Source organism: Bos javanicus, chromosome 8 (genome assembly GCF_032452875.1).
Source record: "Bos javanicus breed banteng chromosome 8, ARS-OSU_banteng_1.0, whole genome shotgun sequence".
Taxonomy (NCBI): domain Eukaryota; kingdom Metazoa; phylum Chordata; class Mammalia; order Artiodactyla; family Bovidae; genus Bos; species Bos javanicus.
Genome location: NC_083875.1, coordinates 91,646,107 through 91,663,288, shown reverse-complemented (window position 1 = coordinate 91,663,288; position 17,182 = coordinate 91,646,107). Strand labels below are relative to the sequence as shown.

General features: G+C 40.8%; 1 protein-coding gene across 6 annotated transcripts in view; it reads right to left on the bottom strand.

The window, feature by feature from the left end:
- Positions 1 to 17,182, bottom strand: part of PLPPR1 (phospholipid phosphatase related 1) — a 611,864-nt gene that overhangs the window by 54,181 nt on the left and 540,501 nt on the right. The gene's annotated exons all lie outside the window — the stretch shown is intronic.

Genomic DNA, 17,182 nt, shown 5'->3' with positions numbered 1-17,182 from the left:
AAGTATAATCTTTGAGGGTTTAGTCTCCAGTTTTTATTCCAGCCCTGGAGTGACTAACCCAAGGTCACATAGCTAGTTAGTGTTAGACCCAGGACAAGAAACCCACATTTTCTGATCTCCAAGGGGCAAAACACCTGTCATGGAGTGGAAATCAAGTTATGGGGGTGGGCAGGGTGGCTCAGCTCTCATGCAGAGAGGCACTGTTTCTCATCTTTATCCACATTCATGTCCGTTTCTTTCGCTATGACACCAGAACAGAGCCTCGCACTCTGCCCACTCTTTCACACCAGGTGCAGTCTCTGCTTCTGGAATGTTAGCTCTGCGATTCCTCCTCCTTATTGTCTTTAAGGGTCATTTGGGTTAAGAATCTTCCCCAGTCTTCCATTTTCTCTAACTCAGTGCCTTTCCTCTTTGGTTCAGGAGCCTTGAATTATCTCTGGCTGCACTGAGTTCAAAGTACAAACTCCTAACCATCCTGCTATAAAGGTCTGTAGGCTCCAAATCATACTTTCCAATCACTCTCGCACACAGCTTGTTTCTGACTCTACAAGGATTATATTCCATTATCTGACATTTGCTACCTTCCTCCCCAGGGGACCTTCTGTCACAACTTCTGGCCATCCAGTAATCTCTAGATTTGTGTGTGTTTCTTGGTGCCTGAAGTTGTTCACTGGCATGTGTAAATTACCAGTGCTCCTGCCACCATCTCTAATGTTTCATGCATTTTATTTCTTTCCTCTTTAACACAAACTTGGATATAGATGTTTCCTATAAGGATGAGAAATAGGTGCTCCCAAGCTGTCCCACTGAATGGTGCTCTTGCTGGCAGCTAGTTTATAAAGTCAAGGCCATGATGTTTCTGGTTTTCTTCTGTTGCATTGCTCGGTTGGATTGACTGGATGGGAAAGAAGCTGGCCAGCTGACCTGAATGTTTTGGAGCTAACGCTAGGATTCCAACAGTTTGGGGGCTCTGCTACTGTTTCTGTTTTCTGCACAGGCATGATCTGATTTCTGTTTATCTTATCCATGTGGCAGGAAACAACATTTTCTCTCTCTCAGCTTCATTAGTCCTTAGGAGAAATGTGCTTAGAGAATAGGCAGATCAATGGGGGCTTTTTGGATAAAACAAAAATAAATAAATGGCATCTAGCTTCCTCTATTGAGGAGGAATGTTATATTTTATTAGGTGCATTTGTGCTACCACTTCCATTTAAAAGAGAAAAAGGTAAAGGGAAGTAAATGATAGCAAAATTGTGTGTGTGTGTATATATATACATATATGTATGGTCTATATACAAATGACCTATATGTATATTTGTGTGTATATATAATCATACATATATATACATTATTATACATATATAATGTATGTGTGTGCATGTTAGGTCACTTCAGTCATGTCTGACTCTGTGCAACCCTGTGGACTGTAGCCTGCCAGGTTCCTTTGTCCATGGGTTTCCCCAGGCAACGATATTGGAGTGGTTTGCCATGCCCTCCTCCAGGGCATCTTCCCAACCCAGAGATCAAACCCAGATCTCCTGCATTGCAGGAAGATTCTTTACCATGAGCACAGGCTTCTTTTCTATTGAACGTTCTCTTGCGAAAGAAAGTGAAAATGAAGTCACTCAGTCATGTCTGACTCTTTGTGACCCCATGGACTGTAGCCCACCAGGCTCCTCCATCCATGGGGTTTTCCAGGCAAGATACTGGAGTGGGTTGCCATTTCCTTCTCCAGGGGATCTTCCTGACCTAGGGATTGAACCCGGGTCTCCCACATTGTAGGCAGATCTGTATCGTCTGAGCCACCAGGGAATCCAGCTTTCTCTCATGACCATGTATTAAAAAGAAGTGCAGGAACAGGAGAAGCACATTGATTCTGCTTCCACGGGCAAACTCACAGCATGGATGACACACAATTAGCTGTGGGCGTCCTCCCTTCCTCCTCCCTGTCCTGGGCCACATTCATCACCGTCTAGGTTTGTGTCACTCGTGCCAGCTGGCACCCTTGCCGTCTGCGCTGCCTTCTCCAGCCCCAGCTAGGGAGGCCTGGAGGGTGGCCATAATGTTGGTGTCACATGAGCAGATGGTGAGGCTGTGCCGGGCCCAAGTGCTGGTGGCAGGGTTGATGATACCAGTGTGAAAAGAGCAATTAAGGCTGTGGGGAGATAAGGTGTCAGGAGCTCCCATCCCAGGGATTCTCCTCAGCTCTCGCTTCCTGAGAATGACAACCCGATATATGAGGATGCATTAGGTCCTGATCATTCCATGAAGATTCAGAAGGCAGCAGCCAGCAGGGTATGAAATACAGCTTCTCGGAGTTTACAGTCCTGTGTTTCTACCCCAGCCCTCTGCTGATGGGAGAAAAGTTAAGGTCACAGAAGGGTAACTGGGAAGGTCACAAAGCTGAGAGGAGAGACTGAGATGACAGATATATTTTCCTTTGGTTGGTGAAGTCTGAAGCAATTGTGGACCACTAATTTATACGACAGGATACAAGCTAGGAGAGCAGGGGACAGATAATGGTGTATGACTCATGTGAGTGAGTGAAACTGTGTGTATGTGTGTGTGTCCAGGGATGTAGGGGCAGACTCATGATGTGGGAATGAGAGGACTGGTATCTGGTTTGGAGTGTAGAGGGGATATTTTTATTTTAAGATTTATTTTTATTTATTTATTTGACTGTGTCAGTCTTGGTTGCAGCATATGGGATCTAGTTTCCTGACCAGGGATCAAACCTGGGCCTCCTGCATTGGAAGCTTGGACACTTAGCTTCTGGACCACCAGGGAAGTCCCTAAAGGGCATAGTTTGAACTGAGGGATCCTAGTGCTAAGTGACCAGTCATCTTGGTTTTCTGAATGTTGAGCTCTAAGCCAGCTTTTTCACTCTCCTCTTTCACTTTCATCAAGAGGCTATTTAGTTCTTCTTCACTTTCTGCCATAAGGGTGGTGTCATCTTCATACAGATGAAGAAATTGATTCCAGGAGACATTTGAATAAAGTACTCAAGTCTGGGGACTTCCCTGGTGTTCTAGTGGCTAAGACTTCACACTCCCAATGCAGGGGGCCTCGGTTTGATCCCTAGTCAGGGAACTAGATCCCACATGCTGCAACTAAGACCAGCACAGTCAAATAAAATTTTTATTTTATTTTTAAACTTTAAAATATTGTATTAGTTTTGCCAAATATCGAAATGAATCCGCCACAGGTATACATGTGTTCCCCATCCTGAACCCTCCTCCCTCCAATTTTTTTAAGTACTCAAGTCTGTAGCACATGGTTTAGCCCTTAGTATTATGCTGACATGTTTCTCACTTGATTTTCCTCAGGCTGGCAGAGTTTGTGTGAAGAAATACATCATAATTACACTAGTAATCCTAGATTCAGCCAAGTTGTGTGACCTTATACAATTCATGTTATCTCTCTGGGCTTCTGTTTCCTCTTATATAAAATGGAAATAATATGTGTACCATTTTGGTTGGTTGAGCACAGAGAAAAGAGTTGATTTATGTCATGTACTTAGAACAGTTCCCAAGACATGCATAGTATAGATCATACCTTTACCATCACCATCTCCTCCATCTCCTACTCATTCTGTTTCTCCTTGGCTCTTCCCCTGTTGTTATGGAAGACTTCCAGTTCCTCGCAAAGCATCTCTTTTATTTCTAAGGGTTCCCCGTGAGGTCTCACGGGGCTCGCTGTCGGTTTTCTCAGGTGTTTCCCCTCCAGCTTACGATCTTGTTCCACTTCCATCAGTACCACTTGAGGGTTTCCCACCCCAGCTGTTTTGTGCAGCTATTGACCTTGGTGCCTAACATGCTTTGCCAGGACTGAACAACATGCAAATCTTTAATGTGTACTATCCCTTGAGGTTCTAAGACTTTGCTTCTGCATCACAACCATGCCAGATCTGATCATCTAAGCTCTGATGCAGTGTTCCTTCTGCTTGGAGTATCCTTTATCCTCTCTCTCTATGGAATTGAACATATGTCCCTGGGACTAAGTCAAAACCAGTATCCTGAACACACACCACTCTGCCTTCTCCACCCCCTTGCCCTCTCTCCTCCTCCATGCAGCAGCCCCTTCCCTTGCTCTCCTTCTGTCAACACCCATCCCTACTAGGTCACCAACCACATATGAACCCCAGCTTGGGATCAACTGACACCCTCCTACAGATCACTGTTTCCTGTGTTGATGTGTGCTCCCCAGTTGGGTCACAAATGACTTGAGATTAGAGAGCATATCTGAGAATTCCTCACCTTCACTACACAAGTTTGGGACTGAACGCAGAGACGGTTTTCAGAAACGGTTGTTGGTTGGCTGACTAATTGGCATTGGTCTCAATCACTTCTGGCAAGACCAGAATAAGAAAGCTTTTGGGGGAGGGAAGCATTCATTGCCTCAAGTAGAGTGACTGAGCACCCCAATTTGTTCAAGACACACAAACATCTCCATGTTAGCACTGAAAAATCCCATGTCCCAGGACACCCCTTGGTGCCCCATCACTTCATGGCAAATAGATGGGGAAACGGTGGCTGACTTTATTTTTCTGGGCTCCAAAATCACTGTAGATGGTGATTGCAGCCATGAAATTAACAGACACTTGCTCCTTGGAAGGAAAGTTATGACTAACCTAGACAGCATATTAAAAAGCAGAGACATTACTTTGCCATAAGGGCTATGGTTTTTCCAGTAGTCATGTGTGGATGTGAGAGTTGGACTATAAGGAAAGCTGAGCACTGAAGAATTGATGCTTTTGAACTGTGGTGTTGGAGAAGACTCTTGAGACTCCCTTGGACTGCAAGGAGATCCGATCAGTCCTGGGTGTTCATTGAAAGGACTGATGTTGAAGCTGAAACTCCAATACTTTGGCCATCTGATGTGGAGAGCTTACTCATTTGAAAAGACCCTGATGCTGGGAAAGATTGAGGGCAGGAGGAGAAGGGGACGATAGAGGATGATGGTTGGATGGCATCACTGACACAATGGACATGGGTTTGGGTGGACTCTGGGAGTTGGTGATGGACAGGGAGGCCTGGCGTGCTGCGGTTCATGGGTTTGCAAAGAGTTGGACATGACTGAGCGACTGAACTGAACTGATGAAGGTCAATAATAACTCATAATTGCCACGAGGCATGTTTATATATTCTCATTTTGTTTCAAAAAGAAGTTATATCAACTTTTACCAAATAAAGTAAGCAAGCATCAATGAACTGTTGGAACAGAAGAAATAAATATGCAGACATTATAGAAATTATATCCTTGAGTATAAGTTGTCTTCTAGTCAACACAATAAGGAATTACTGGTCAGTTTCACATTTCACAGTAACTATAAGATAAAAACCAAGCAATGCTTAAATAAAGGTAAGTAGAATCTTTCTGATAGAGTGACCTAGACAGAAATTCATCCTGGGTCCTCACATGCAACATGATAAACAATGACCATGCTGAGAATGACTGTGCTGTTCCTTATATGGGATTTCATATCAACTCTTAACATAGGCTGATGACATTACATTAAAGCTAAATGCACAAAAACAATACTGTGAGATAGAAGGGAGGAGGTGGATATCATGATTCAGTGTAGGTTAAACTTGAGAGATACAGCACGATGAAAGGTTAAGGCTGCCTAGCCTGGAAACCCACTCTGCTGCTTACTAGGAATGTGACAAATTCCTGTGCCTCTGTTTCCTCATTAAAAAAGTGAAGGGGCTGATAATACTACAGCACCTACCTCTTCAGGTCTTTGTGCAGATTAAATGAGGATTGTGTAGTATTTACAGCAATATCTGACTCAATAGTAAACACGTTCTAGAAGAATTCATAGACTATGTATTCTACATTCTTTCCTATAGTTTCTCTCAGATTAGGTTTTTAAAAACTACTGGGTAGCAGTGAATTAGATACGACCTTTTCATAAGTGTTCTTCCAGGGAAACACAGATCCACGTATTTTATAAAAAATGGATTTCATTGTTTAATGATACCACAATGTCATGAAATTCCATCCATAGTCCATCAGGCACTGTATCAGATCTAGTCCCTTAAACCTATTTCTCACTTCCACTGTATAATCATAAGGGGTTTGATTTAGGTCATACCTGAATGGTCTAGTGGTTTTCCCCACTTTCTTCCATTTAAGTCTGAATTTGGCAATAAGGAGTTCATGATCTGAGCCACAGTCAGCTCCTGGTCTTGTTTTTGATGGCTGTATAGAGCTTCTCCATCTTTGGTTGCAAAGAATATAATCAGTCTGATTTCTGTATTGACCATCTGGTGATGTCCATGTGTAGAGTCATCTCTTGTGTTGTTGGAAGAGGATGTTTGCTATGACCAGTGCATTCTCTTGGCAAAACTCTATTAGCCTTGGCCCTGCTTCATTCTGTATTCCAAGGCCAACTTTGCCTGTTACTCCAGGTGTTTCTTGACTTCCTACTTTTGCATTCCAGTCCCCTATAATGAAAAGGACATCTTTTTTGCATGTTAGTTCTAAAAGGTCTTGTAGGTGTTCACAGAACCATTCAATTTTAGCTTCTTCAGCATTACTGGTCGGGGCATAGACTTGGATTACCGTGATATTGAATGGTTTGCCTTGGAAATGAACAAAGATTACTCTGTCGTTTTTGAGATTGCATCCAAGTACTGCATTTTGGACTCTCTTGTTGACTATGATGGCTACTCCATTTCTTCTAAGGGATTCCTGCCCATAGTAGTAGATAAAATGGTCATCTGTTTAAATTCACCCATTCCAGTCCATTTTAGTTCGCTGATTCCTAGAATGTCGATGTTCACTCTTGCCATCTGTTTGACCAAAGAATGCTCAAACCACTGCACAATTGCACTCATCTCACATTCTTCACATGGAGAAGGAAAAGGCAACCCATTCCAGTATTCTTGCCTGGAAAATTCCATGGTCAGAGGAACCTGGGAGGCTTCAGTCCATGGGGTCGCAAAGAGTCAGCCATGACTGAGTACATCAGCACATGCTAGTAAAGTAATTCAAAATTCTCCAAGCCAGGCTTCAGCAATACATGAATCATGAACTTCTAGATGTTCAAGCTGCTTTTAGAAAAGGCAGAGGAACCAGAAATCAAATTGCCAACATCCGCTGGATTATTGAAAAAGCAAGAGAGTTCCAGAAAAACATCTACTTCTGCTTTATTTACTATGCCAAAGTCTTTGACTGTGTGGATCACAACAAACTGTGGAAAATTTTTCAAAAGATGGGAATACCAGATCACCTGACCTGCCTCTTGAGAAACCTGTATGCAGGTCAGGAAGCAACAGTTAGAACTGGACATGGAACAACAGACTGGTTCCAAATAAGAAAAGGAATACATCAAGGCTGTATATTGTCACCCTGCTTATTTAACTTATATGCAGAGTACATCATGAAAAACGCTGGACGGAAGAAACACAAGCTGGAATCAAGATTGCTGGGAGAAATATCAATAATCTCAGATATGCAGATGATACCACCCTTATGGAAGAAAGGGAAGAAGAGCTAAAGAGCCTCTTGATGCAAGTGAAAGAGGAGAGTGAAAAAGTAAGCTTAAAGCTCAACATTCAGAAAACTAAGATCATGGCATCCAGTCCCATCACTTCATGGCAAATAGATGGGGAAATAATGGAAACAGTGACTGACTTTATTTTAGGGGCTCCAAAATAACTGCAGATGGTGACTGCAGTCATGAAATTAAAAGACGTTTACTCCTTGGAAGGAAAGTTATGACCAACCTAGACAGCATATCAAAAAGCAGAGACATTACTTTGTCAATGAAGGTCCATCTAGTCAAGGCTATGGTTTTTCCAGTAGTCATGTATGGATGTGAGAGTTGGACTATAAAGAAAGCTGAGCACTGAAGAATTGATGCTTTTGAACTGTGGTGTTGGAGAAGACTGTTGAGAGTCCCTTGGACTGCAAGGAGGTCCAACCAGTCCATCCTAAAGGAGATCAGTCCTGGGTGTTCATTGGAAGGACTGATGCTGAAGCTGAAACTCCAATACTTTGGCCAGCTGATTCATTTGAAAAGACCCTGATGCTGGGAAAGATTGAGGGCAGGAGGAGAAGGGGACAACAGAGGATGAGATGGTTGGATGGCATCACCGAGTCAATGGACATGAGTTTGTGTGAACTCTGGGAGTTGTGATGGACAGGGAGGTCTGGCGTGCTGTGGTTCATGGGGTCACAAAGAGTTGAACAGGACTGAGCAAGTGAACTGAATGATACTACATTGGTATTTTTAGAGTAGACTAGTGGAAGGAACCTTTGATCAGTCTGCTCTCTGTAGGACAAATCTTTTAACCTTTTCTCATCCTGGCTTCTTCTGTGAGAAAAGACTGCATTACTTTTCAGGGTTGTAATGAGAATTGAGGCTATTATACATAAATTTGATGACAGTATTTTGGCACATAGTACATGCTTAAAAAATGACATCCCTAATCATTATTAGCTTCATTTAGGAATACTGTATCTTAATATGTCCTTTATTATGCTGGGTTTCTAAACTGAAGGTATGAAACCATTAGTGGATTGTGAAACAAATGTACACAGTTTGGAGTTCAGCCAGAATTTTGTAGGGAAAAAGAACAGAAAAAAAATGAATATATTAGAGAGTTTTACATATAGTAAGGACAAGTCTTTTAAAAATTTTTATTAACGTATACTTGACTTACAATGTTATTAATTTCTTCTGTACAGAAAAGTGACTTAGTTATACATATATATATATATATTATTTTTCATATCTTCTCCATTTTGGTTTATTACAACATATTGAATATAGTTCCCTGCTATACAGTAGGACCCTGCTTTTTAGCCATCTGATATACACTAGTTTGCACCTGTTAATCCCAAACTCCCAGTCCTAAGGACGAGTGTTTTTATGTGAAACTTTTTTTGAGTATGCAACATATAGGCAGAAGGAGAATGTATACTACAAAGTGAAATATATTTCTTTCTTTCAGTTATATTTTTAAAAATCTTTCAATAAAATGGGATTTTATTAGATACCTGTCTCATCATAAGCAAGGTCCTTATACTTTAGTGACTAAGACATGTAAGTTCAAATCCCAAATCCAGTAATTACTACTGTATGTCTTCGAACCAATTGCTTAACCTGTCTATGCCTTAGTTTCCTCACCTGTGAAATGCTCATGAGAGAAATAAGAGAACTATGTAATTTAGTATATCAAAGCCACTTACTTCTCAATACTCGTGGAAATGTATATCAAAAAGAGTAAATTTTTACCATATGTAAATTTAAAAATACATTAAAAATGCCTACACTGAGTAGGCACTCAATAACTGTTAGACTTAAGTAGAATATACATTGTTTTCTGAATAAGCAAACAATACCACATGCACTAAAATACATGAGAATATAAAATCATTGCATTAGCCAAGACTGATCAACTAGTTTTTCCACGTACAAAAGATAGAAAAGATGCTTCTTAACAAGCATCTTATTTCTACAAATATGAATTTTCAAGAGTCAAACTATTCTTAGTTTGCTATTTGTAAAGGATATCTTCTCTCAAGAAAGGACAGGATAAAAATATTAAGCAATTAGTCTTCTTTTGTCAATGCATTTGATTCTTAATTGTCTATTTTTTCTGAAAGATTTTAAAAATTATTGTGGTCAGATCAGATCAGTCACTCAGTCGTGTCCGACTCTTTAGACCCCATGAATTGCAGCACGCCAGGGCTCCCTGTCCATCACCAACTCCCGGAGTTCACTGATACTCACATCCATTGAGTCAGTGATGCCATCCAGCCATCTCATCCTCTGTCGTCCCCTTCTCCTCTTGCCCCCAATCCCTCCCAGCATCAGAGTCTTTTCCAATGAGTCAACTCTTGGCATGAGGAGGCCAAAGAACTGGAGTTTCAGCCTTAGCATCATTCCTTCCAAAGAAATCCCAGGGCTGATTTCCTTCAGAATGGACTGGCTGGATCTCCTTGCAGTCCAAGGGACTCTCAAGAGTCTTCTCCAACACCACAGTTCAAAAGCATCAATTCTTTGGTGCTCAGCCTTCTTCACAGTCCAACTCTCACATCCGTACATGACCACAGGAAAAACCATAGCCTTGACTACACGAACCTTTGTTGGCAAAGTAATGTCTCTGCTTTTGAATATGCTCTCTAGGTTGATCATAACTTTCCTTCCAAGGAGTAAGCGTCTTTTAATTTCATGGCTGCAGTCACCATCTGTAGTGATTTTGGAGCCCAGAAAAATAAAGTCTGACACTGTTTAAGAACACTTAAAATGAGATCTACGTTCTTAACAAATATTTAAGAATACCATTATGTTATTGATAACTATAGGTCCAATGTACAGCAGATTTTTAGAGCTTTTTCCCCTATTTTTTTGAGCTGTATAATACTTTTGTAATCAATACCATAGGAAATGGATGGATCCAACATTTCTAACATTTTAAAAATATATACACCACTGGTCACATTGCTGTCAGCCTGCATAGGGACTGAGATTGTGGCTACTGCATCTGTCTGTGCTGATCCTCTGGTATTTTTCTGGAAAAAATGTTTAACTTCTAGATAGTACCAATAGAGCTTAAATCCCTGGGATCTGAACTCAGTACCCTGAAACTTCATACCTGTTGATTAGTAACTCTCCATTTCCCCCTCAGTCCAGAATCTTTTAATTAGTAGGCAATTAAGTTATGGTTAGCCATGACATCCTCAGGTAAAAACAGAAACTTAGTATGGATCAGTGTATATATGAGAATTCATTCCTTTTTTAAGGAGAACCAAAGGTGTACCCATAGGCAAGGATGTAGATGAAATGAGATTGTTTAGTTGTTCAACTAGTATTCTTTGAGTGCCTACTACATGCAGACCCTGGGGGTTTTCAGTTATTGACAAAACTGAAAAACAAATAACAAAACTCATAAAACAGACATGATTTTTGGACTCATGGGGCTTTCTGTGGGGGAGACAGATATTATAAAAGCAAACCCAAAGAAATGAGAATAATGACTCCCATTGACTGAGCACATAACCAAGTATGTGCTTTGAAATGTATTGTTACATGATACTCATGCCACCCTGTGAGATGATGAGTCACCCTCATTTAAAGCAGAGTACATTTATCAAAGCTTACAGAACTAGTGAATGGTGGAGTAGGATTTGAACCTCTGGTGTCACTTAAGCATAATGAGATGATGTCTGTAAAATGCTTAGCCTAATGCCTTCTTAGCACTTAGTCAGTGCTCAGTCCTTCCTTTCTCATATCCTGTGATTTTTATTCACTTGTCCTTTTCAATGGGCATGGGGTAAGAGTAGGGGTTGACTGATTACTTCCCACCCTGGGCTCTCCTTTCCTAGTATTTAATTAATTCATTTGGCTGTTTCAGGTCTTAGTTGTGGCACACAGGCTCTTCGTTGCAGCAGAGTGCTCTGCCTGTTTTCTTCTAAGAGCTTTATAGTATCCAGCCTTACATTTAGGTCTTTGATCCATTTTGAGTTTACGCTATTAGAGAATGTTCTAATTTCATTCTTCTCCCTGTAGCTGTCTGGTTTTTGCAACACCATTTACTGAAGAGACTGTCTTGTCTCCATTGTATATTCTTGCCTCCTTTGTCATAGGTTAATTGACCATAGGTCTGTGGGTTTATCACTGGGCTTTCGATCCTGTTCCGTATATATTTGAATCTATATTTCTTTTTTTATGCTAGTACCATGCTGTCTTGATTACTGTAGCTTTGTAGTATAGTCTGAAGTCAAGGGTTATGATTCCTCCAGCTCCGTTTTTCTTTCCCAGGCTTGCTTTGGCTGCCTGGGGGGTCTTTTGTGCTTCTATATAAATTAAAAAATTTTTGTCTTAGTTCTGTGAAAAATGCCACTGGTGATTTGACAGGGATTGCACTGATTCTGTATATTGCCTTGGGTAGTATAGTCAGTTTGATAATATTGATTCTTCCAATCCAAGAACATGGTAGATCTTTCCTTCTGTTTGTGTCCTCTTCAATTTCTTTTATCAGCATTTTATAGTTTTCAGAGTACAGATTTTTTACCTCCTTCAGTTCAGTTGCTCAGTTGTGTCCGACTCTTTGCAACCCCACGAATCACAGCACACCAGGCCTCCCTGTCCATCACCAACTCCCAGAGTTCACTCAAACTCATATCCATTGAGTTGGTGATGCCATCCAGCCATCTCATCCTCTGCTGTCCCCTTCTCCTCCTGCCCGCAATCCCTCCCAGCATCAGGGTCTTTTCCAATGAGTCAACTCTTCGCATGAGGTGGCCAAAGTATTGGAGTTTCAGCTTCAGCATCAGTCCTTCCAATGAACACCAGGGCTGATCTCCTTTAGAATGGACTGGTTTGATCTCCTTGCAGTCCAAGGGGACTCTCAACAGTCTTCTCCAACACCACAGTTCATCAATTCTTTGGTGCTCAGCCTTCTTCACAGTCCAACTCTCACATCCATACATGACCACTGGAAAAACCATAGCCTTGACTAGACGGACCTTTGTTGGCAAAGTAATATCTTTGCTTTTCAATATGCTATCTAGGTTGGTTATAACTTTCCTTCCAAGGAGTGTCTTTTAATTTCATGGCTTCAATCACCATCTGCAGTGATTTTGGAGCCCCCAAAATAAAGTCTGACACTGTTTCCACTGTTTCCCCATCTATCTGCCATGAAGTGATGGGACCAGATGCCATGATCTGAGTTTTCTGAATGTTGAGCTTTAAGCCAACTTTTTCACTCTCCCCTTTCACTTGCATCAACAGGCTTTTTAGTTCCTCTTCACTTTCTGCTTAGGCATATTTATTCCTGTTTTATTCTTTTTGATGTGATGGTAAATGGGACTGTTTCTTTAATTTATCTTTCTGCTCTTTCATTGTTAGTGTATAGGGATGCAAGAGATTTCTGTGTATTAATTTTGTATCCTACAACATTACCAAATTAATTAATGAATACTCTAGTAGTTTTTTCTTTTCTTTTTTTTTTTTGAAAATTTATTTATTTATTTGGCTGTGCTAGGTCTTAGCTGTGGCATGCAGGATCTTCATCTGTGGCATGGGACCTCTTAGTTGTGGCATGTGGGATCTAGTTCCCCGACCAGGGATGGAACGTGGGCCCTCTGCATTGGGAGCACAGAGTCTTTGCCACTGGACCAGCCATGGAACTACTAGAACCACCTTCTGGTAGTTAGGATTTTCTGCTAGTTAGGATCCCCATTAGGATTTTCTGTTACTTGTTATAATTGGATGATGGATGGATTGATGGATGTCACATCGAGAAAATGACTGTGAGAGACACATGATGAGACAGGGGAAGGGTTATGTTGGCAATGACATCTGAGCTGGTTATATGGTACAGGAGAAGTTTATGATCTTGGAGCTTAACGACCCAGATACAATACTAGATACACCATTGAGAGGCTTGGCTTCAGGTAATGTACAAAATCTCTCCAAATCTGTTTCCTCATGTTTAAAATAGATATATTTAGCACTGAACTGTGAAAATTAAAATTAAAATATGTAAAAAGTAATGTTTAGCTCATAGCTTATAGTACTTGCTGATAAAGGGGAGTTCTTTGCCTTCCTTAGCCTCCTCATAGCAGAAAAAATAGCAGAACCTTTCTGGAAAACCTAATAAAAAGTTACATAAAATCAACTGACCAGTCAGAAACACCACAAGATTTAAGGTGCTACCCATATGCAGGGCCCCACTTCCCTGTGGGAGAAGGGTAAGCAAACAAGGTCCTGTGTGACTTGGCTCTCAAAGATGACTTGAGGATTGAAGAAACTGAGGACTGGACGAATTGTGTTCCCAGTTGAGCATCACAGGGAGGTGGCAATGGAAGCCATTTCTAAGGGCAGCTGAATGTACCTTTGGTTAAGATGTTCCACATTTAGTCAACACTCTCTGAGGTTATAAAGGGGGATCCAAAGAGGGGAGAAACCCCATAATTTGAAGAGGAAGTCCTGACTTTTGGTCTTTCCCTCTCACTGACTGGCTTCTAAGGAATTTGAAATGAGATTCACACACCTTTGTGTGTCTTTGTTGACCAGCTCAGGACATGCTAAATCCAGGAGCTACAGGGCTTGGTGTGTGGCCACCTGAACCTGGAAAAGCCATGAGGGCTAACGCATGGTTTTTCAGAGGGAAAAGTAAAGGGGACATGTAAGACCAAGAGACTGTAAGGCCTGGAGAGAGAGAATAATTTTGGTTCTGATGGTTTTGCAGTTTTTGCTTTTAGTTTGTGCTGAGGGCTGTCTGCTTTCTGGTTTTCAGTGAATTCACTTTTACTCTAATTTCAAAAGATTTGGCTTCACATAATGCAGTTGGTTTTCTGTTCTATGAATCCAAAGAGCCATGATCAAAACAGCCTACCCTGTTGTTCTTAAAAGAGTTGGTCCTTTAGGGCACTGGAATGAGACCTCTGCTCTAAACCCACTAACATTCTTGGGTTCAAGTTTCCCAGCGCCTGACTTCTTTATGGGATTGACTATCACTGGATAAAAAGCTACAGGAATAACAAGTAGGTCATCTGAATGCCAGTCTTTAGACTCGAACACCAAAGGCCTCACTTCCTCTTGTGGAGGAAGGGGAGAAGGGTGTAGATGTGAGAACAGGGCCTCTGGTGTGCCATCCACTCCAGTCAAAAGCACTGAAGAAAATGTTTAGAAATATGATTGCCCGAGCATCCAGAAGAGTTAGCCCTCCTCCGAAGAAAGAAGACTCGTGTCATTTCTGACAGCCAAGACATAGGTAGCAGACTTATTAAGTATATCAGTAGGTCCAAGGGGGTTTGAGTCCAAGGGCACAGGGAAGGAAAAAAAAATATCATTAATCTGTGAGGATGCGGCCTTCTCAATTTTTAAAGAGCCAGTTGAAGAAATTACACTTGTACTGTAATTTCAAAAGGAAATGCAATTTTCTTGCAATCTTTAAAATTTCTTTCATTAATAATCGAAAGAGATTTTCAGTGAAAGAGATACAGGCTTAATCAGCAGGCACAGCCCCTGTGTGAACAAAGCTGGGTATCACAAGTGAATACATGAAGCCGGATTTGAATCATCATTACTGCAATCTTTGCTTTATAACTGAACACTGATTTGCCTTTGGGGAGACTGATTTGATTTTCTGCCTAAAGAATCATTTTGGGTCTTGTGCCTAGTCTGAAGGAAAAAGAGGACTTTATTCTTACTTCCTTTGGCCTATCCACAATATACTAATATCCACACTAAAATCCTAATGTATGATGTTGCAAGTAAAGGTATCTTACTGAAGGACTTCAACTATTTAATCCACTTAATCAAAGGAAAATATAATAGGATAAGATTTCAGCCCAACAAAAGAAATTTGCTAGTCATTCTGGGCCCTTTTGTTACAGGATTAAGTTCTATGGGACTTCATCTTATCCTGTATTTTTCTTTCTTTAGGGGTAAGGTCATGTAATGTGATTTTCATCATTAGGAATAATTTGGTATAGGATGCCTCAGTATCCAAGAGGCAGTTATTGGTGGAAAGGAAATTAGTTTTAGTCAAAAAGCTACCAATCAGGGAGATTGCTCTTCTGGGTGCAGATTCATGTCACCCCAAAACCAGATCTGAAGATTCTGCTCGGTCAAGAAGTTTTTTTTTGTTTTTGTTTTTTTAATTTTTTTTAATTGGGGAAGACAATTGCTTTACAATTTTTTTTTTTTGGTTTCTGCTGTACAACAATGTGAATTAGCCATACATATACATGTATCCCCTCCCTCAAGAGCCTCCTTCCCACTGCCCCCCCACCCCTCTAGATCATCACAGAGCACCTGGTGAGCTCCTTGTGCTGTACAGCAGCTTCCCACTAGCTATGTTTCACACATGGTAATGTATACATGCCAATGCTACTCGCTCAGTTTGTCCCACCCTCTCCTTCCCTGATTGTGTCTACAAGTCTGGTTTCTATGTCTGCATCTCTGTTTGTGCCCTGCGCATAGGTTCAACAGTCCTGTTTTTCTGGATTCCATATAGTATGTGTTAATATATGGTATTTGTTTTTCTGACTTAACTCTGTGTAACAGGCTCTACATTCATCCACCTCACTACAACTGACTCCAATTTGTTCCTTTTAATGGCTGAGTAACATTCCATTGCATATAGGTACAGCTTTATCCATTCATTTGTCGATGGACATCTGGGTTGCTTCCACGTCCTGGCTATTGTAAATAGTGCTGCCGTGAATATTGGAGTACATGTGTCTCTTTCAATTCTGGGCATATACCCTGAGAAAACCATAATTCAAAGAATATAGGACCTAAAATATCATGGGATGTCTTATTGGTATATTGGTCAAAACTAAGCATGTTCTGAATAGTATTCCCTGGTATGTAAGATGTTAATAAGTGCTTTGCAGAGAGAGAGAAGGAATGAGATCTGTGGTCAAAAAAATTTTAATGATTTTCCTCTTAAAAATATGATATTTTCATGGGATTACTATTTTGTGGCTTTAAAAGGATACTAGAGATTGAGATATAATATATTGCTCTTTAAATATTAAAATCACACTGTTATCTCAAAAATATTGAGAATTCCTATTTTTTATTTACAATAAGAATCCTTTTCTCACTGCTGCTGCTAAGTCACCTCAGTCATGTCTGACTCTGTGTGGCCCCATAGATGGCAGCCCATCAGGATGCCCTGTCCCTGGGATTCTCCAGGCAAGAACACTGGAGTGGGTTGCCATTTCCTTCTCCAATGCATAAAAGTGAAAAGTGAAAAGTGAAAGTGAAGTCGTTCAGTCGTGTCCAACTCTTAGCGACCCCATGGACTGCAGCCTACCAGGCTCCTCTGCCCATTGGATTTTCCAGGCAAGAGTACTGGAGTGGGGTGCCATTGCCTTCTCCCTTTTCTCACTATGAGCTTTTAAATTATGGACTTGGGAAAAGTCACATAAGAAATTATTTTATGATTAAATTAGAATGGACACAAAACTAACATTGCATTTTCTGCATGCCACATACAACACACATTAAAGGTTTCAACTGAAAAAGAAAATTAAGGGAACAAGGTAGAGATTCCTATGTTTGCTTTCAAATAATTTTGAACAGAAGTACTTAAGATATCATTTTAGTTTTCCTACCAGAAAGGAATATGATTCTTCTTTCTCCACATGGATTGCTATGTTACTTGGAATTAAGCAAATGAGGAAAGAAAAGACATTCTTTTAAATC